The sequence below is a fragment of the Erpetoichthys calabaricus genome, chromosome 6, assembly GCF_900747795.2.
Source record: "Erpetoichthys calabaricus chromosome 6, fErpCal1.3, whole genome shotgun sequence".
Taxonomy (NCBI): domain Eukaryota; kingdom Metazoa; phylum Chordata; class Cladistia; order Polypteriformes; family Polypteridae; genus Erpetoichthys; species Erpetoichthys calabaricus.
In genome coordinates this window covers 39,070,479-39,091,289 of record NC_041399.2, presented here as the reverse complement: position 1 = coordinate 39,091,289, position 20,811 = coordinate 39,070,479, and the positions used below count along the sequence as shown (strand labels likewise).

The window sequence follows — 20,811 nt, the reverse complement described above, 5'->3', positions numbered from 1 at the left end:
TATCTTTGAACATCAAAACTTTATTTATAATGATACTGACTACTTTTAACTCTTTCACATTGCAGTCAAAAGTGTTGCAATTCCACCTTTTGGCTTATGGGCGATTTGTTTCACTTTTCAAATTGATTTTCAAGCAATATGACTATGTACCAATATCAATCCTAAATTTATGAAATTTATAAAAAATAATCAAATCAGACAGATGCAGCCCAACAAACAAACAAGGATTCCAGCTGTATGCTGTTAACAGTGCAGGATATCTTTGATTTGATCAGTGCATGATGGCAAGTGCTCAAAGACTCTTTGAGTAGAATCATCATTGCTGAATCTATCTGCCAGAATCCCTCAGAAAAAATAACTTTGAGGCATTACTTTGCAGAATTTATGCAGTAATTGGGCTGTATTGGCAAGCTGTTTTTTTCTTTTGCATTTCCTTAAAAAAATCAAACATACATAGCATGAGTGAAAAATTACAACAATATAAACACATATTACTCAGAGTGACTGTCTATATAACTCACCTGCTTACTAGGTAGCCTATATTGATGGTGACAGCGCAATTTTCGTCTTACTATGCAGCCCCATTAACAACAATCTCTTATATATAAACGTCTACGCGTGGAAGCGTGTGTGTCTGTCTGTCTGGCCCAGAAGTGAGAAGTGGAGTCAGGGTAAGGGCTCCACCTCTAAGAATACAGAAGCGAGGCCAGCATTTCGGCAAAATGAAACTTCCTAAGAAAGAGTCACTCACTTCGCTGCTAATATACAAGCTAGGCGAGTACATCAGCAAAACGGTATCTCTTTTACATTTCCTTCTGCCGCTAATACACAAGCAAGGAGAACATGTCGGCAAAATGAAACCTCCGAAGAAAGACAGTTGCTGAGCCGCTAATGCACAAATGATGCAGGCACGTCGGAAAAACGAAACCTCCTAGGAGAGAGATGCCCAGAGTAGTTCTTGACATCTCTACATTTCAATGTTTTTTTTCTGACAATTTCAATAGTTTCTAGGTCCCCGTGCTGCTTACACAGCTAGTAGTTTATATTTAGGCCCTTCATCTAAACTGACTAGCCTAGCATAAATCACACAATTCAATGAAATCAACATTTATTTATAATGTTTAAACAGTTACCCATCATTACTGTTTACTGTAACCTCACACATACATGCAAAAAATGAAATATCACCAATCAAATCATGCATGGCATTAATTTTCCACGGAGAGTCCAACTATGGAAATATTTTTTTAGTGTGCCGAGAGTGATCTCCTCATTAAGACACTGGATGCATAAGAAATTCTTAAGGTTCACATTTAACTTTTATCTAATGTTTCATAATGTTAAGAAAAAAATTTACATGAAAGTGCTGCCCAAGGCAATTACTTTGTTGCCTCACATGCACAAGCCCTGGTCAAAACTTTCTTGGGAGTCAAAATTTAGAAAATACAATAAGCATTGTTTACCATCATAAAGTATCATGCTGTTGATGTCAGTGAGCACTTACTGTTTAAACCATTATAAGCATTGACAGTGTTACTTGCAGCTAGGCTAGTTTTTTTTTTTTTTTGCTTTCAGGTATGCAGAATATTATGCGGTTTCTTTATTGCAATTTTCGCAAAATAAAATGGTTAGTTTTTAAAACAGGGTACCTTAAACCATTTAGTGACATAGTTTATGTGCTGTTTTAATAATATATTCAAATAATACAAGGAGGTGAGGAACAGAGAAGTTATGATCTTAACACTTGGTGTAAGTTAAAATTTGTACATTCCAACAACCTATAATTAAAAGTCTGATGACACTGCATAGCATTTTATAGCAATAGCTGAAACAGAAGAATGTGTCATGAAAATATATTAAGAATGTTAAGCTAATTGTATTTTCACGCATTACATATTTCATATTCCAGATCAGGTCTGCTGAACACATTTTTCTTTTTTTTTCTTAAATAAGTAATAAAACAAGGCTTTAATTAGATGACAAAGAATTTGTCCTAGCTTCCATTCTAATAGTGAATGCTAAATTAGAAACGCTGCTGCTAATGACATGAAAATATAACAATGAAGGAAAAAAAAGAGATTTGTTGATTTATTAAAAGGACTAACAAGATCACATACACCGAAAGCAGTATGTTCTTGAATGTAAATAAGCAGCCAGCCTAATTACTTTGAGGAGGAAGACAGCGCCTTCACTGTGGCACAAAATAAAATCAGAAAAAAAATTCTCATCATTATTTTGAAGAGATTGGTTGGCTTTATTACATTTTTAAAAATGCAGTCATACTGGCTGATAAAAATACTGAATCATGTATTTATAACAATATGTACAGTGGTGGATGATTTCCAAACTTCAAACTTGACATTTGCTCATTATAAACCTCATTCATCTCCACAATTTAAAATGTATTGACATACTATTTTGGACATTTTTTTGTCAACAAAACAAACAAAATAGATTAGCAGCATCAATCAGTATTTAAATAAAAAAATTATTAAAATAATTACAAAACAAGAATCAAATTTGGAGTGATCGTATTTAACATATTACAGTTAAACACCTAACAGTAGTCCAGCCCAATCAAACGGCAGAATGATTCAACACACAAAACATTTTTAAGTAAGTGCTTGCAGTGTGCATTCTTATTATTAGGCCTACTAAGTCATATAAAAATAGTCAAAATGTTTTACTACAGTAAATGTTTAAGTATTTATATTAAAAAAAAGGAGAAGGTATCAAAGCATGTAAGGTGCATACCAGTCAGTTAGGAATAGCAGTCTTTGAAATGAATAGTCTCGACAGATCTGAAAGTGTTCAGTAGCAGCAGTGCATAGTGACTAAATGTGAGGTGTCTCCTTCTGTCAGTTACTGAACCCCACTTAATTAAATTTTAGGAGGAATGTTTAAAAGTCCTTATCAGAATTCAGAACTCAAGAAAGCCCAATGCATGCCCACCTCACAGTGTTATGGTTTGTAGATAGGTTTTAGATAGAATCCTGGTAGTAAAGATGGTGCAGTTCTTATAGGTTTAAGAAAAATTCTGACCAAATCATAAGTTGAATCCAGATCCTTGGAGTGATGAGGTACTATGCTAACCAGAGCATTTACTTATAATTTATCATCCTGACAAATTATTTTAAATAGCCTAATGTAGCATTTTCACTTGCTGCAAAGAATGAGTAAATAGCAAACACCAAAACCACATATATACTGCATTGGACATTCTATATGGAACAAGTATGGATAAAGTGAGATTCTAGCTGATCTAGACCGATTTGTCTCGTTTACTCTCAGAATCCTATGATATTTTATAACACAGGCTAGTACCCAAAACAAGCATAATCAAGGAAAAATGTGAAACTGCATCTGTTATCATTAAAGGTTTTCAAATTTTCTGATGTCTCGCTGAAAAAGTTACTTCTTCTAACAATGCAATTTAGCAGAGGTACCACAAGCTGGAACAGGAAATCAAAATTGGGGATCAAGGGAATTAGAAACTGTTGACTTGGATGATTTCAACAAATTTATTTTCAACACATACAGTGCCTAAAAAAGTATTCATCCCTTGGAAGTTTTCACATTTAAGTGTTATACCACATTGAAACAAAGTGGATTTGGCACTTTTGACACTGATCAACCCAAAAAAAAAACTATGTCAAGGAGAAAACCGGTTTCAGCAAAGTGGTCTAAATTAATCTTTATACAGTATAAAATGCACACACTCACTCAATCATTAACAAAAATGCCATTTCCTATTTAGTTTAAAAAACACAAAACTTAGCAGTATGTTACATCTAGACCAGTATGTATCCACTAAGAAAGGACATTTTAATATCATAGTATTCATGGGTAAAAACAACCCCTACGGGCAGCACGGTGGCGCAGTGGTAGCGCTGCTGCCTCGCAGTTAGGAGACCTGGGTTCGCTTCCCGGGTCCACCCTGCGTGGAGTTTGCATGTTCTCCCCGTGTCTGCGTGGGTTTCCTCCGGGCACTCCGGTTTCCTCCCACGGTCCAAAGACATGCAGGTTAGGTAGATTGGTGATTCTAACTTGGCCCTAGTGTGTGCTTGGTGTGTGGGTGTGTTTGTGTGTGTCCTGCGGTGGGTTGGCACCCTGCCCGGGTTTGGTTCCCTGCCTTGTGCCCTGTGTTGGCTGGGATTGGCTCCAGCGGACCCCCGTGACCCTGTGTTCGGATTCAGCGGGTTGGAAAATGGATGGATGGATGGAAACAACCCCTACAATAGAAAAATGAAATATCCCAAAATCTAATAAATGCTTTGATAATTTAATTGAAATTTGGATTGACTGAAATTGTAGAAAAAAGAAAATTAGCTGAGCAGTTTTTTTTGTTTTTTTTTGTTGATATATACTTTTTAATTGTCCATAATAATACCATAGTGGTATAGTGATATGATCTTAGCTCAAGAAATACACAAGCAGGAATTTCGCAATGCAGTACCAGTAATTACCAACACAGAAAGAGACAAAATCATTGACCATAAAAATATAATACACACATTTTGAGACTACTATAAGTCCTTATATTCTGCTCACTTTAAAGAAGACAAGACAAAACCTAATACGTTTCTAGATGCATTACAGATACCACAACTAGATACTTTCAGTGCAAAGGAACTGGATAAACCACAGACACTCTCAGAATTACTAGATGTTATTAATTCACTTCAGAGTGGGAAAGCATCTGGCCCCGATGGCTACCCTGTCCAATTTTATAAAAAATTCTCAATTAACTTAGCTCCCCTTTTATTAGCAACATTTACAGTAGCCAGAGAAAATAAAATTCTGCATCAAACTTTTCACCAAGCATTAATTACCATCTTTCATAAGAAAAATAAGGATTTATTACAATGTGCATCATACAGACCAGTCTCACTTTTGAATAATGATGTTAAGATACTCTCCAAAGTTCTAGCTAGATGGATGGACTACCTTTTCACTACATTGGAGAAATTTGGGTTTGGTCCAAACATATGTGCATGGATCAAACTACTGTATACCAGTCCAGAAGCTTTATATTAACAACATTATTTCAGACTACTTCAAACTAGAACATGGTACTAGACAAAGATGCCTCATCACCACTGCTATTTGCAATCGCTGTTGAGCCACTGGCAGTTGACTTTCGAAATGCTTATGAGATAAAGGGGATTATCAGAGAAGGACTTGAACAGAAAACATCACTATATGCAAATGATATGGTACTATATATATCAGATCCACAAAATTCTGTGCCTGCAGTCATAACAGCACTAGCAGAATTTGTAAAGATTTCTGGACTCAAAGTTAATATGAATAAAAGTGTGCGCTTTCCAGTGAACTCTCTAGCACACAAAATTAGATTGGACACCTTCACTTTTATCAGTTTAAATACCTAGGGGTAAACATCACAAGTAAACATAAAGCTCTTTATCCACAAAATTGCTGTCTGCATGGAAAAACTTGAGCAAGACTTGCATAGATGGTCAACCTTTCATGTCACTTTAGCTGGAAAAATTAACATTGTCAAGTTGAATATCCTTCCTAAGCTTCTTTTTCTATTTCAGAGCATCCCCATAAACATTAACAAACCATTTTATAAGATTTTAGATTCAATCATAACTTAATTTATGTGGAATTCAAAATACCCATGCATCCAAAGGCAACCATACAAAGACCTAAGGCAGAAGGTGGCATGGCTCTACCTAACTTTCAATTTTATTACTGGTCGAAAAATATGCAAGCTATAAAAACCAATGTAGGAAGTACTTCAAGATAGAGAAGCTTTTATGTGTGGTACCTCTGCACAAGAGCCACCTTTTTACACCCTCTCAAACATGCTGTTTTTAATGTTTAGAAAACATACAGTATTAAATCTTTTGGAGATCTCTACATAGATAATGTCTTTGCATCCTATGAACAATTACACTCCAAATTTAATACTTCCATTACCTCCAAATTAGAAACTTTGCCATACAAAATCTGCCCAATTTTCCTTACCTCCCACCTACTTCTATTCTGGAAGAAATATTGATCAGTCTTGAAGACTCAGACAGCATTTCTGTAATATCTAAAAATATTTTAAAGTCCCTTCCTTTCCAAGATCCCAGAGTACAGTGGGAAAATCTTTTATCGAGCACATCTGTCTCGTTTAAAAATTGTCCAAAATGTTTCCAGGGCAAGATCCAATCTACGAATGTTGCAATTGAGCTCCAGCCTCATTGGGCTACGTTTTGCATGTGCACCAAATTAACATCCTTTTGGACCAAAATCTTTACATGCCTATCAGACGGCCTCAGTGACACAATCTAATCCACTAACAATAATATTTTAGAATAAGCACTTAAATTGGGGATAGGATTTTCTCCACCTTTTTTGTCTACTCCTAATGGCCTTGCTCTCTTTCTCATGGGTGAGGTTTGATTTGGACTTAGTTTTGTCAGATTTGTCTTACTTGTATAGAATGGTAGTTGTTTTTAATAAATTCAATAAAATGTTAAAAACAAAATAATGCCATAGTGGGTTGGCTATGCTGATGCACACATATATGCTCAGTCCAGTGCCGAGATGGGGATAGCCAGTTGGTGCAAATAAAAACCACCACTAGATGATGGGGTAGGGGCAGGGTACACAAAATGCAGCACTGACCAATAGGGTAGACAGATGAGTGAAGAAGTTGAGGTCTCCTGGACAGGAAAAAAGAGGCTTATGGAAGATGTGGTTATCAAATACACTAAAGCTCCACTGTAGGTCCCCCACATGGTGGCTGTGAGCTTAGGAGTCAGTCACATAATTAGTTCAATGGAGATTACCACTCAGTCAAGAGTTTTTAGTTGACTGCAGTATGAATGCACCTTATCTGGAAGGTCCAACTTGCGGTGAGTCAGTATGGTGGACTAACTTACACAATGAAGACACAAGAACACTGCAAGCAACTCCATAAAAAGTGGACTGAAAAGCACAAGTCAGGCGATGAATACAAGACAATATCCAAGTCATTTGATAATACTTCTACAGTAAGACTAGGGTTACCCATCAGTAAAACAACATATTCAAAACACTTTTCTCACACCTTTCAAAAGGAACCATGCAGTTCAACTGGAGTTGGTGATGTGTTTTCCCAACATTATTCCCCAAATATAAAAGCAACACTGTTTTAAAGAGTATAGAACATTGCATTTATATATTAACTGACATTTTAGGACAATAAGATCTCCTTCACATATTTCACACCTCAGCAACAGGCCAAAATCATTTAACTAATCCTTGCATTTTCAGCCTACTTAATTTGGCCAAAAACACTCACTGCATATAGTACACATATTCTGCAAAGAGATGGTGCAAGTGTGGGCCGTGTGTCCAACACAAGCATTTGAACTTTCCTGAAGTGGTGCTATTTTGTTTTGGTGCATTCATTTCATTTGAACTCTCAAAACAGACTTGGCAAGCAACTGCGAAATTTCCTGTTGTTACTGTTACATGCTTTGGGAGGTAGGTTTCTCAGAGCAGCCATAAATCAGAAGTATGAACTTAAGACATTTTATGTCAACTATAGCCCTTTTCTGGGGAAAAAAAAACTATGAATATGGGAGAAGTGGCATGGTTGGTGTTTTTTGAATAAATGAGTCATGCTTGCTTAAGTCATATTTTGACCCGTTTACTTCAAAAGAAAAGATTGGGACTGAAAACCATGAGACAAGCAGCTGAATAACTCACTGTATGGCTCTGAACAAATCATTCAACTCTCTCTACTTCTCTGTCTTAGCCTGTTTTTTATTTTATTTTTTTCTGAAACTGCAGTTACATAGAATAAAGATTTTTCAAGCTTTTATTAAAAATTCTGACAAATGGTAATGTGGACCAATCAGAAGTTTCAGGAGCTGAGATTCTACCATGGATGAAGTATGCAATACAGGATTCAATTCGGGTAAGTTATCTTTCAAAAAGATATATAATAGATGACAGGTTTATTCATTACAGCTTCTCTGATTTTTTTTTTCTTTTTCAGCAAATATGTTCAGGCAGCAGTGAGGCAGCTGAAGCAGCATCGACAATCAGCTATGGCACTTGGAAACTGACATTCACATGTTGAAAGTGCAAATGATCTTGTTATTATGAAATGCAGAAGCAGCCAGGTATAGCACGGTAAGCTGAGATAGACCATTCCTCGAAGCACTTTTTAAGATGCAGAAAGTAGGCATTCTGCAAAATGCCAAGCTCTCCCTGCTGACTTCTGAATTAATTTTATATAAATGACACCAAGGTTTATTTGCCAAATGAAGTACTGGCACACTGAGAGAGCATTTTCTGAAACATTGTGTAGTTGTTGCAGGTTTGCACAAATTTGGTTTTAGGTTTCTTAACTGGCATTGTGAATGACCTGTTAAGTTTGATCCACAATTTCCAAAGTTTATCCTTAAACAACAGGACAAATCAAGTAACACATTTTCAGTCATTATGCTCGTACAAATTTTATTCTCAATATTTCATGTGAACATTTTTTTTTAAAACTGCATTGCTACATTGATGTCATGCATGGGGACAAGTGACATCAATTAGTATGTTTGATTGAACTACACCTTTTATTGTAACAAAACCTTCTTTCTAAAGTATGAAATTATAATTAATTCATATTTACATGTGCCAAATTGCTTTTAAATATTTTAATAGATATTTGTACATTCTCTAATCCTATATATTTTAGAATGTTCTTATGTAGGATCTACAGCAGTCTAAAAATAATTTGATGGTGTGACAAAGTCATTAATTCCTTATACTGTACAAATTCCAACTTAAAATGGTAAAGTTCTATCTACAGTATATACAGTATATCTGTCTAAAACTGGACCAATTCCTGAAGGTCGTGCATGCACTTAACGATTTTTGGAAATCGTCGTCAAGCTACTCACACCACACGATAGAGCTGCCAGTCATATATATGATAATTAGATTTTTTAAATTAAAAGAGTGAAAATGATGATGGTCGCAACAGCAATATCCAATGTACAATGTCCTGCCACTATTGTAGAACTTACTGAAATACGATACCAATCAACCATATTAATGGTGACATCAGTAAATCAGCTTTGAGACCGTTCACACTACAAGACAGCCACAATTTCAGTCACGACAGAAATTCTTCTTTGTATGACAACCCAATTGTAAGATGCAATTGTTCCATCACAGCCCTTTTCATAATACCCAATAAACAATTGCCAAGGAAACTGAAACTCAGACAAATTCAGAAAATCAATCGATGACTATATATTGGGCTTAAAATCATGCTAAAAGTCACACAGTGTATGCCTGGATTAAGCAAATAAACAACAAAGAAGCAACCATCACAGCTAAATAAGCATTTGCTCTTCATCACTTTATATAAATATGGTAATATTTCCTAAGCCAAAAATTCCCAGCTTGTCTTCTACTGACCAATAGTCACTAGGTCTGTTATTTTAAAGCTAAATGAGTCTTTTAAATGTTTTTGGCTAAACAGTACCACCTCAACTCCTCAAACACAAGCACCAGGATGAGCACCTAGAAGACCTGATGAGAGCTATTCCATAGTAAATGGGCCACTCACCAAATTCATTTGGAACTAAGGTATTTCTTTCAAGTTTCAGAATCAGATTAAGAAAGATGCAGGCTACAGAATATTGTCACATTACCTTGAGGAAAACGTCCTTCTTGCTCATGATGCTGATCAGCCAGTTGCTTGTTTCAAATCAACCCAGCTACAATTAAGAAAAACAAAAAAAGAAATTTGTAACACCATCTTGATGAAAGAGTTAAAAGAAATTGATGCTAGGACCATAGGATGTTGGGAGCAGTTATATCACTGAAAGACTAAAGTTTGTAGTTTATGCTTAGATTCAAAGAGGACTTGATATAACAACTCATAACATTGGTTTTCCTCTTTACAATCATCACTGTGATGCAGTTTTGGTTTGCCAATTGCTAATGCAGTCTGAAATGATCATTTCATTATGTTGCTATTTCTAAAAACATGTTTTTATTGTCACTAAGAAGTTGTGAGGATTTTTTAAAGCTTGATTTCTAAAGGACGATTATTTCACTTTTGTTTTTTTTTTCCCATCTATGCAGGAGCAACGTTTGCAAGTGAATCACATTATATTCAGGTGTAGAAAGTAACTGGCTGCTGCGCTGACCTGTAGTAGCACTATGCTTAATTCAAACTAGTTGAACTCCCTAGTTTTAAGAAGCACCCTAAGGATGAAGGTGGAGACTTGAGGAGCATATTTTTTAAAAGAGAATTAAAATTCTTTTGCTCAGTTATGACCTACCCTAAGTTGAAACTAGGAGTTAGAGGCACTTTTAACAGAATAAAAGGATTAAGATATTGAGGTGATTTGGAGAAGCTCCAGAAAGTCCATTTTATATTATGACACACATACAGCCCCACACTCTGATGCAGGTTCTTCTGCTGGTTTATAGTAATTTAAAATGGAGATGTATATAAATGTACTACATATCAAATGATAGTAGTTCTTTAAGATGCCACACAAATATGACTAACAGATAAACATTGGGCTATAATTCTGGGGCAGATGCATTACAACTGAAAAATGCATATCCCCAAAGTCTGATAAGTATAAGATTATTCGAACAAAAGTAGTGACAGAAACGAAATCTCAGAAGTATTTTAATGCTATGGCCAAACCAGTGTTTGTCTTACTAAACTTTCATTTCATGGAACCAGCCTTTCAAGGAGATTAGGTTCCTCATTTTGGTTCATATTGAATTCCTGATGCTGCCGAGTTACAAATGTTCAGTAAATTTTAATGGATGTATGGATTATTATACTCATCGCTTTTTTACTTTTGATATAATATAGAAAGCTTAAGTTTTTTTTGCCCAATATGTAAACCCACACCTTTGAACCCATCTTCCAAATGTTGCATATATTCCCAGTTTGTACATCAAGTGTGATCATCAAAGTAAGAGGGAAGGAAGGTGCTGTTCTGCATGATCACCATTGTCAATGCTTTTCCTCCTTGCTGAATCGATCAGGATTGTCAGAGGATAGGTTGCGTCATCCAAGGTCGACTACGCTCTACCTGCAATATTGCTGCTGTATTTCAAGCTTGATCATTGGTCTGGTGAATGGGACCCACCTGCAATAGTGCCATGGTCCTCAGGTTGGGAAATGCTGCTTTGTTTCATGTAATTTGTCAGAAGTACTGTATATGGATCTTGCATCTTTATTTCTTAGATTTTACATTTTTGGTTTTGAGATTCCTAGCTGTGGTGACTTCATTTCAGAAACAGAATGGTTTTCTTTCACGTGAAGCCTAAAACCATGAGGACTGATATAGAGCCTTTATATTAGGTGGACTTGGGTGGCCTTGACCTTGACCTTGGAACCCCTGCAGATTTTGTTTTTTTTTCTCCAGCCTTCCGGAGTTTCTAATGTTGTTGTTGTTGGGCTGTTTCCAGGAAGATACTACTGCATACATATCAGCAGGTGGTGATGTTGCATGCCATTTTGTAAGCAAGTAGGTTTCATATACTCACTAAACATAAAAAGTCTATAATTTTTAGGGAGGATCAAACTCTGTGTTTGTAGCCCATTTTAGAAATAGAAATACTCTTTTCTCATTTAAATTTCATTAATAAGTTTAGATTTCTTTTGACTTGAAAATGAAGACTGCTTGACTGAGTTGATCGTAGCATTTTGAAATATTGTATTGATTTCTGCTATTCACCAAAGTTAAAGTTCATTTTTATTTTGCATCATACCACAGTGTCATGGTGGTAAGTGCTGGTACTACATAGCTCCTATGTTGTGACTTCAAATTCTTCACTGAGTACAGGCAGGCTACAGCTGGCCCATTCTTCATTTGTCTATACGTTGTCCTGTATTAAAATTCTCTTCTACAGTACATTCCAAAGCACTGCAGGAACATTGGCAATTCTAAATTGGTCAGGTATGGGCGATTATATTAGCATAAGAACATACAGTGCATCCGGAAAGTATTCACAGCGCATCACTTTTTCCACATTTTCTTATGTTACAGCCTTATTCCAAAATGGATTAAATTCATTTTTTTTCCTCAGAATTCTACACACAACACCCCATAATGACAACGTGAAAAAAGTTTAGTTGAGGTTTTTGCAAATTTATTAAAAACAAAAAGAACTGAGAAATCACATGTACATAAGTATTCACAGCCTTTGCTTGAAACTTTGTCGATGCACCTTTGGCAGCAATTACAGCCTCAAGTCTTTTTGAATATGATGCCACAAGCTTGGCACACCTATCTTTGGCCAGTTTCGCCCATTCCTCTTTGCAGCACCTCTCAAGCTCCATCAGGTAGGATGGGAAGCGTCGGTGCACAGCCATTTTAAGATCTCTCCAGAGATTTGTTCAATCAGATTCAAGTCTGGGCCACTCAAGGACATTCTAGTCTCCCAGTTCCTGACGCTGAAAAACATCCCCACAGCATGATGCTGCCACCACCATGCTTCACTGTAGAGATGGTATTGGCTTGGTGATGAGTGGTGCCTGGTTTCCTCCAAATGTGACACCTGGCATTCACACCAAAGAGTCCAATCTTTGTCTCATCAGACCAGAGAATTTTCTTTCTCATGGTCTGAGAGTCCTTCAGGTGCCTTTTGGCAAACTTCAGGCGGGCTGCCATGTGCCTTTTACTAAGGAGTGGCTTCCATCTGGCCACTCTACCATACAGGCCTGATTGGTGGATTACTGCAGAGATGGTTGTCCTTCTGGAAGGTTCTCCTCTCTCCATAGAGGACCTCTGGAGCTCTGACAGAGTGCCCATCGGGTTCTTGGTCACCTCCCTGACTAAGGCCCTTCTTCCCTGATCGCTCAGTTTAGATGGCCGGCCAGCTCTAGGAAGAGTCCTGGTGGTTTTGAACTTCTTCCACTTACGGATGATGGAGGCCACTGTGCTCCTTGGGACCTTCAAAGCAGCAGAAATTTTTCTGTAACCTTCCCCAGATTTGTGCCTCGAGACAATCCTGTCTCGGAGGTGTACAGACAATTCCTTTGACTTCATGCTTGGTTTGTGCTCTGACATGAAGTGTCAACTGTGGGACCTTATATAGACAGATGTGTGCCTTTCCAAATCATGTCCAGTCAACTGAATTTACCACAGGTGGACTCCAATTAAGCTTCAAAAACATCTCAAGGATGATCAGGGGAAACAGGATGCTCAATTTTGAGCTTCATGGCAAAGGCTGTGAATACTTATGTACATGTGATTTCTCAGTTTTTTTAATTTTTAACAAATATGCAAAAACCTCAAGTAAACTTTTTTCACATTGTCGTTATGGGGTGTTGTGTGTAGAATTCTGAGGAAAAAAATTAATTTAATCCATTTTGGAATAAGGCTGTAACATAACAAAATGTGGAAAAAGTGATGTGCTGTGAATACTTATGTATACTTATGTATATGCACCTTACAAAGGGATGATGGTACATTCAGAGTATATTCCTGTTTTATAACAAGCCCTATTGAGTTGAGGTTCTGCTATCCCCAGGACCCTTCACTTGAATATGCCATCTCAATTAATGAATGGAAGAATTCATGTTGTTCCGTGAATACATAATTTCACTTAATTAATTATTTTTGTTCTGTCTGATACATTATGCTTTTAGATTCCTCTTGCCTTTCCACAATTTTGGCTACTTCTCTTTGCAATTCTTTTTACCAACAGTTGTTCACACCACCTTGAATTTTCAAGTTTCTTCAACGCCTGTTCAGTAAGTATGGATGCTTATATCCTTAGTAGTCCTTTTATGATTTCTTAGTGTTCTGTTTTCATGTTTGGATACTCCTACTATTATGATGTAAAGTTAACACAGACATTATACACATATTATGAACACTGATGACCTGTCAATCACGTTATGTTTGCTTCCTTAATGGTAAAGGATAAAAACCAGTAGAAACACTTAGGCCAGTAAAGCACACAATTTTAGTGGTGACCAAAATGAAATTTTAGACAAAACACCATATAGGAAATAAAAACTTGTTCCTAGAGATTGCAAGAATTTTTCCAGGAAATAACTGCACTCAATCTACTTGAAAGCAAAGTCTCTGCCAACATCCAAACAAGGTCACTGCTGGAAGAAGCAGCAGAACCTTTCTGGCAAGAGCAGAACTTTCCTTGTACCTTGTTCCTCTCCATGCATAAACAGCCCATTATGCTAAACCAACTTTTAACTTGGCTACTGAAAAATTTGCCTTGGCTGTTAATTCTTTTCTGTTTACTTAAGAATTACCTGCATATTTTAATAACTAATTTAAGTGGAAAGTGCAAGAAGCTCTGCAGTATTTTAAGTCCAAGGTAATACGTGGCTATGCATATTTCTGTGGATAGGAGATAAGAACAGGTTTAAATCAAATTTATAAGTTGGGCCTGCTACTGTAATGCATGTATAACTTCATAAGCTGTTTCTTTGTTACAAATGCATGCTGCATGGCTTCTAATTTATAAAAGCATGTTGGCATTTATGATGTTAGAAGCATGAGCTAAAGCAGCTCATTTTGGAAACATGATTTTTGTTTGAGTAATGGTAAAGTCCTTTATAAGATTAGTAGAAGAATTGATCATAGAGGACAGAAGAAAGAAGATAAGAAAGGAGGAGGAAATCAAACCGTGACTGACTGAAGTTACTGCCAATAAGTCAAGCGATGAAAGAAATACATCTAGCACGATCAGGTTGTATGGTTTTCACACTTTATTTTGCTTTTGTTTATGGCATTAACTATTTGAATAATGTTTAAACATTAAAATTTATTAAAACCTGCTTTCCTGCCTGCACATTTTCCCAATTTTAGCTTTTGAGGGCTGGGAACCAAATTCCTTTCTCAGACAGGTCAAATATAATAAGGGAGAGAGAACACTCACAATAGGAAGGCTGCCATGACAGTCATATTTGTGCGACATCTTAAAGAACTGCAAACAGAAAAACATTGGGCCATAATTCTGGGGCAGGTGCATTGCAACTGTAAAATGTACAGTATATCCCCAAAGTATGATAAGTATAAGACTATTCAAACAAAAGTAGCGACAGAAAAGAAAAAACCATTAAAAAAAGAGAGGCGTCCAAAAGCCTGACATAAATTAAGAGAAGGCAGCTCAAACAGATGTACGCATTTTGGTTGACAATGTAATACTAAGCATCAGTTTTACAAAAGAAAAAGTTAATGTTGCAATAACAGACTGAACTTAGACTACGAAGACAAAAGCAGAACTGAGTTAGCAATTATGTTCTTAATGTAGCAAATGACTCACTAACTGGATTGCTTACAAGCTATTCCTCACTTTCATCTACAGACCTCATCAGTTCATTTTTTATTGTTTCTTTCGTTTCCATTTTTTAAGATGTAACTTAAAAGTCCTTAATTCTAAGAATTCCAATATTACTAATTAAAATGCTGTTGTTAATTCAAATACTAGCTTGAATCCAAATAGCTTCCAGATGCAAGAATATGGGAATTCAATATTCAATATACACAAAACACATCTTCATAATTTTCAGTTTAATGCTGAATAGGGAATTTAAGTTTTACCCTAGATTCCATTCAAGGAAAATTACTTTAAAAGGCTCCCTTGTGATGCTTACAAAGTCCATTATAATTAATACTGTCACAATTCAGCTGGGTGGACAAAAATTAGCTTAATTGATTTTTAATGTTCTGAAAATGTCCACAAAGCAAAACTGTTACCAAACAAAAAACAAAAAACACAAGCCAGAAGCAAAGTGAGGTCAATATCAGGAAATTAACCTTTTTAAACACAGAGCAGGGCCACATAAGGAAACTAAGTTGCAGAAAAATAAGAGGCAGAGGGGACTTGCATGAAGCATAGCTTGCCAGTAGTTTCCAACTTAGCTTACCTTAAACATCAAAATGTAATGGCTACCCTTCCTTAAAAACTGAAGATTCTCTCTTTGATACCAGTACCATTCAAACTTTTAAAATCAAGGGAAGGATGGCCTGCTTATATCCAAAATGCCTCCTTTATGCCATATGCCTGTCCATGTATGATGCACACCACTTTGGCAGCAATATCACAGCATCACCTCTTCAATGCCTATGGCCAAATGACTTATACAGAGAAGGTTGCAAGCTCTATGAAAAAAACAGTCAAGAGAGAAATTAAAGATCATAAAAGAAATTATAGAAGTCACATAAAAGATGTATTAGCCTGACTAGTTAGTACAGAGGTGTTCGACTCAGATCCTGGAGTGGCTGCAGGTTTTCATTGCAAAATCTTTCTTAATTAGTGACCTATTTTGCTCCTATTTAACTTCCTTTGCCTATTTTTTATTGAATTATTTAACATTCAGATCCCTTAATTATTTTCTTTACTTTAATTGGAAGTCAAACAAAAATGAGGTGCAAAATGAGCCAACACTTGACCAACTAATCTGTGTCACTTATACAATACCTGAAAATAAAGATAGGTGAAGGTCTCAGTAATATACAGATGCACAAAAACATTTTAATGGTGCTCTTAGAAAAAAAAAATATCTGGGGCCTCATGTATAAACGGTGCGTACGCACAGAAATGTTGTAAGAACGTTTCATGTTCAAATCGCGATGTATAAAACCTACACTTGGCGTAAAGCCACGCACTTTTCCACGGTACCTCATACCCTGTCGTACACAAGTTCTCCGCTCGGTTTTGCAGACTGGCCTCAACCAGCATCAAAGCAGTGCTACTGTTCCTGTGTGGTTACCCTTTCTTAGATCCACATCCAAGACGGCGGCTTTATCAAATACACTGAAATTAACTGCATATCGTTCATAAAATTTAATGCATGTGATTGTAATTAACCTGTAACAATATAATGGTCCACAGAATGGTCAAACTATTCTAAATACCATAACTGCTTTAGCCTTCTTCTTCTTCTGTCAGCTGCTCCCATTAGGGGTTGCCACAGCGGATCATCTTTTTCCATATTACTCTCACTGCACCACTCAGAGTATTTATATCACTGTATCTGAGTGTGAATCACAGATCTACAGCGATCGGAAAAAGAATTATGGGTATACAGCATCAAGCACTCACTGCCTCAGCCATTCGCTATTTGAACTGCTCTCATCCGACCAACGCTTCACAGCCTTTCCTGTTCGGACCGCGCGGTTCACAAACAGTTTCATCCCAAGAACTCTAAACGCACTCAATCAGTCCATCAAGTGCTCCTTGTACAACTGTTTGTACTTGCAAGTTACCGTGAGGCAATTGTACTTATGATAAAGTTATAATTTTGCACAACCTGAGCCACTTTATAAAGCGCGTATTTACATATGATGACGATATCATTTTTAAGATGAAATGCAGCAAAATATGTTGATTATATTATACAGATAAAACTAACTTTAACTACACGGTGCCACAGCGCTAGCGAGCTTAAGCTTCGTTCACGGTTTGTTCCTGCCTCGCACTGTGGCTAGCGCGACACTGGACGGATAGATGGATAGAATAATTAAACATTACGAAGATATTTCGATGTTCCTTAAAAGTCTTGAAGAATCAACGTTCTAAGCTTACAGATGGCTTAACGTCTATTACAGAGCTGATTGTGAGGCGATTGGGTAATTGGAGAAAGAAAAGTAAGGACAGGAATTGGGGGTTAGTACGTTTGAAAAAGACAGTACTCTGTAATAAAGCATTTCATTGAAGGTCGCGCATAGTGCAGCAAGCATCTTGCTGTAAGACATGAACAATCACTGCGCCACCGTGTTCCCATGTTTAATAACATGCTTTAACTCATATCATCATGAAAATGATATCACGTATACTTCTCAGTATTTTAATTATTCAGAGAGTTGTAATATTACGAATGTAATGGATTCTGTGTCCTGTTGGAGGAAGAGCATGTAGTGATTCAGGCACATTTGTGAATTTCCCATTGGGATTAATAAAGTATCTATCTATCTATCTATCTATCTATCCATAGAGCACATATAAGATCAAATACAGAACAAAGCATTTAACGTGCTACTTTAGTTATGGTGGGATTTGAGAAACTATTAAATTAAACGATTTTAAGATGAAGTTTATGATGTTCTACTTTAATGACAAAATAAACTACTTGATTAAAGTGGAAATTAGAGATTAAAGTTGAAATTTCGTGCTTTATCACACTGTGTGCCTTTTTTTTCCCACTGTACCCTAATAAGCTTTCATATGACACTCAGACGGTGGGCTACGAGTTGCCTTTTCACGCCGACTTTGATATGTGACAACTTCTTTTTTATTTCGGGCACTGTGCGACTTTGTGAACTTGAGCTTTCGAGTTTCTCCGACACGCTATGTCACTCGATCAACTTCCTTTTGTTTATTATATTACTGTTTAAACCAACAAATAGTACGTTTTTCTTTGCCTCCATTTGGTATTCGCTGAAATTCTATTTTTCCTCGTACTTTTGCCATTGCTTTTTCACAGAACGCTGGGCATAAGGGCTATTTATATTGATTTGCATATTCAAAGAGGCGTAATTCTGGGAGGAGTTGGGACGGGACAGCAAGCGCGTGCACGTGCGTTTATTTCCACACTGAGCGGGATTTATGTAGCTGAAGAACGTGGAAGTTGGCGAACGCACAGATTCCTGCATCTGGATTTTTCTGTGCATAAGCACATTTCGGCTTTTGTGCTTACGTCATGTTATTGTGTGAATTCTACGCACGGCGTTATGCATGAGGCCCCTGGTGTGGCAAAATGAGAGAACCAACAAGCCATGAAATTGAATAAGGGGGTTAAGTAAAAATGAGAATCAGCTTCTAACTAAGAAACTGGATGGAGTGAAATTAGTTGGATCTCGATCTAGCTGGTTAAAAGTTGGCTCATTTCATATCATTTTTGTTTAGCTTCCATTTAACAAAAATAAAAAAGCAGTTCATAGGAATGCGTCCTTAAAAACACGGCAATTAAAATGAAGGAATAATACGTCAATTAATAGAAGTTAGTCACTGTTTAAGACTCATGCTAAGTGCTAGGAAGGAAAACTTGCAGTCAAGTGTGGCCCTCTAGGATTGGAGCTGAACAGCGCTGAGCTAGTAGATACTACCATTTACTCTTTCAATGTGCCCAGTTATTAGACCTCTACTCAAACATTCAAATAAAGACATGAATTATTAAGATTAGACATATATAAACGAAAGACCTGTGTGTTTGTGTATTGAGCAGTCCACTCTGCTCACGCTCAAGCGCAGCCACTAGATGTTGCATGCATACACTTTTAAATGTTTTCAGCGCTTGCATGCTCCTCACTACAAAAGAAGTGTGTGCAGAAAATGCCATTGCACAACAATAACATCGTGCTAATGACACAGATGCAGAGACACAATGTCGAAAGGAAGGAAGCCCCACGGCTCAACAACTTGCAAGTGAAACACCTCAGCAATGGAGGGCAAGGCTAAAAACATTGTCTATCTGGAGGCAATTTCTTGAGACAAAGATTAATAAGACTGGCTAAGATATGGTATTGCCAGTGTCTTCTTATGAAAGCCAATGGGTGGCAAGCACAGTTGGATCCATGTGCGCTCCAAGTTCACGAACATAGTAAAACTGCTAGGGAGTCTTCGGGTTGTTTTTTGTCCAGAAGTCCACATTCAGCTAGTATAAAAATAACAATTTGTTGACCTGGGATCTTGAAATTGTGACATCATACTGCAGGTTAAAATATTTGTCTTTCTATAAACATTAGGTGAGATCATATATACATCAATATGTTACTTTGATTTGTATTTTAATTACATTATGAATTAACTTTAGTTATTTATAAAATCTAATAATGTTTGTCCCTTTATATCCTTAGTTACTTTAAGGAGATTGAAAGGTAAAATGTAGCCTCGCTTTAATGAGTGAAAATTTGTAAAGTCTAAGTATTCATATTTTAGTTTTGCTGAAGCTGTTAGAAATATGGGTATTAACTACCAAAGATTTGCTTCATCCAGCTTTATGGCTATAATGCTTTATTTCCAGGGACTCCAAAATTTCTCTCTTTAATCATTTTAAAATGTAAACATCATAATAAAAAGAATGGTGTATGATCATATTGTTTCAGCTCTTAGTGCTCTCTTCTGACATATATTTCATTTTATACTTATATTTTCAATGAAATATGTTCTGGCTTTTTCCCAACCCTTGATGATATGTATAAATTAGATGGATAGACAATATAAATAGTGTTAAAAATGTTTGGACTGCTAAAGTTACAACTACAGTATGTACCGTATGACTGCCTTTAAGGGATCAGGACAAATGTAGTAAATAGTTTTTCTTATGTTTGTTTTAAAAATCCACTGGATGTACTATTATTATGATTATTACTAAATTAATAAATGCTTGCCAAATTAATGGAAGAAAATTAATAAATGCAAATCATGTATTAGTGCTTTCAAAGGATTGTTCCAGCAACACTAATTTAAGACTTATATTTAATGCACGGTTTAAGTTATAAAGGATGTACTTAGCATACATGGACATACATTCTCAAACATGCTAATCATTCTAACTTTGCTAATAACCTAATCTGCTCTGAATTAATATCACTCAAACTGAGTAGGACAAAAAAATCCATGGCAGAATTAACAGAAATTCTGCAGTATTGATTAGACGGATGACATACTCATAATTATAAACAAACTTATCTGTAGTATTTGCATTATTTATTAACTCTTTTGATTTTTTTTTGTATAATTTTTTTACAAAAGGCTTTCAAATATTTCTTTCCTTCATCACACCACTTAGTGCATTAAAGCAAAATGTTGTAAGTATTCTTGGTGCCAGTTCTTTGGAATGCATTCAGGAAG

The 20,811-nt window shown here is 36.3% G+C and overlaps 1 protein-coding gene across 2 annotated transcripts in view; it reads right to left on the bottom strand.

The window, feature by feature from the left end:
- Positions 1–20,811, bottom strand: part of sntg1 (syntrophin, gamma 1) — a 939,332-nt gene that overhangs the window by 831,391 nt on the left and 87,130 nt on the right. For both annotated transcript variants that reach the window (XM_051929377.1, XM_028803505.2), the window contains exon 2: positions 9,663–9,728. The gene's annotated coding sequence lies outside the window, so the exon portion shown is untranslated. The remainder of the gene's footprint in view (positions 1–9,662; positions 9,729–20,811) is intronic.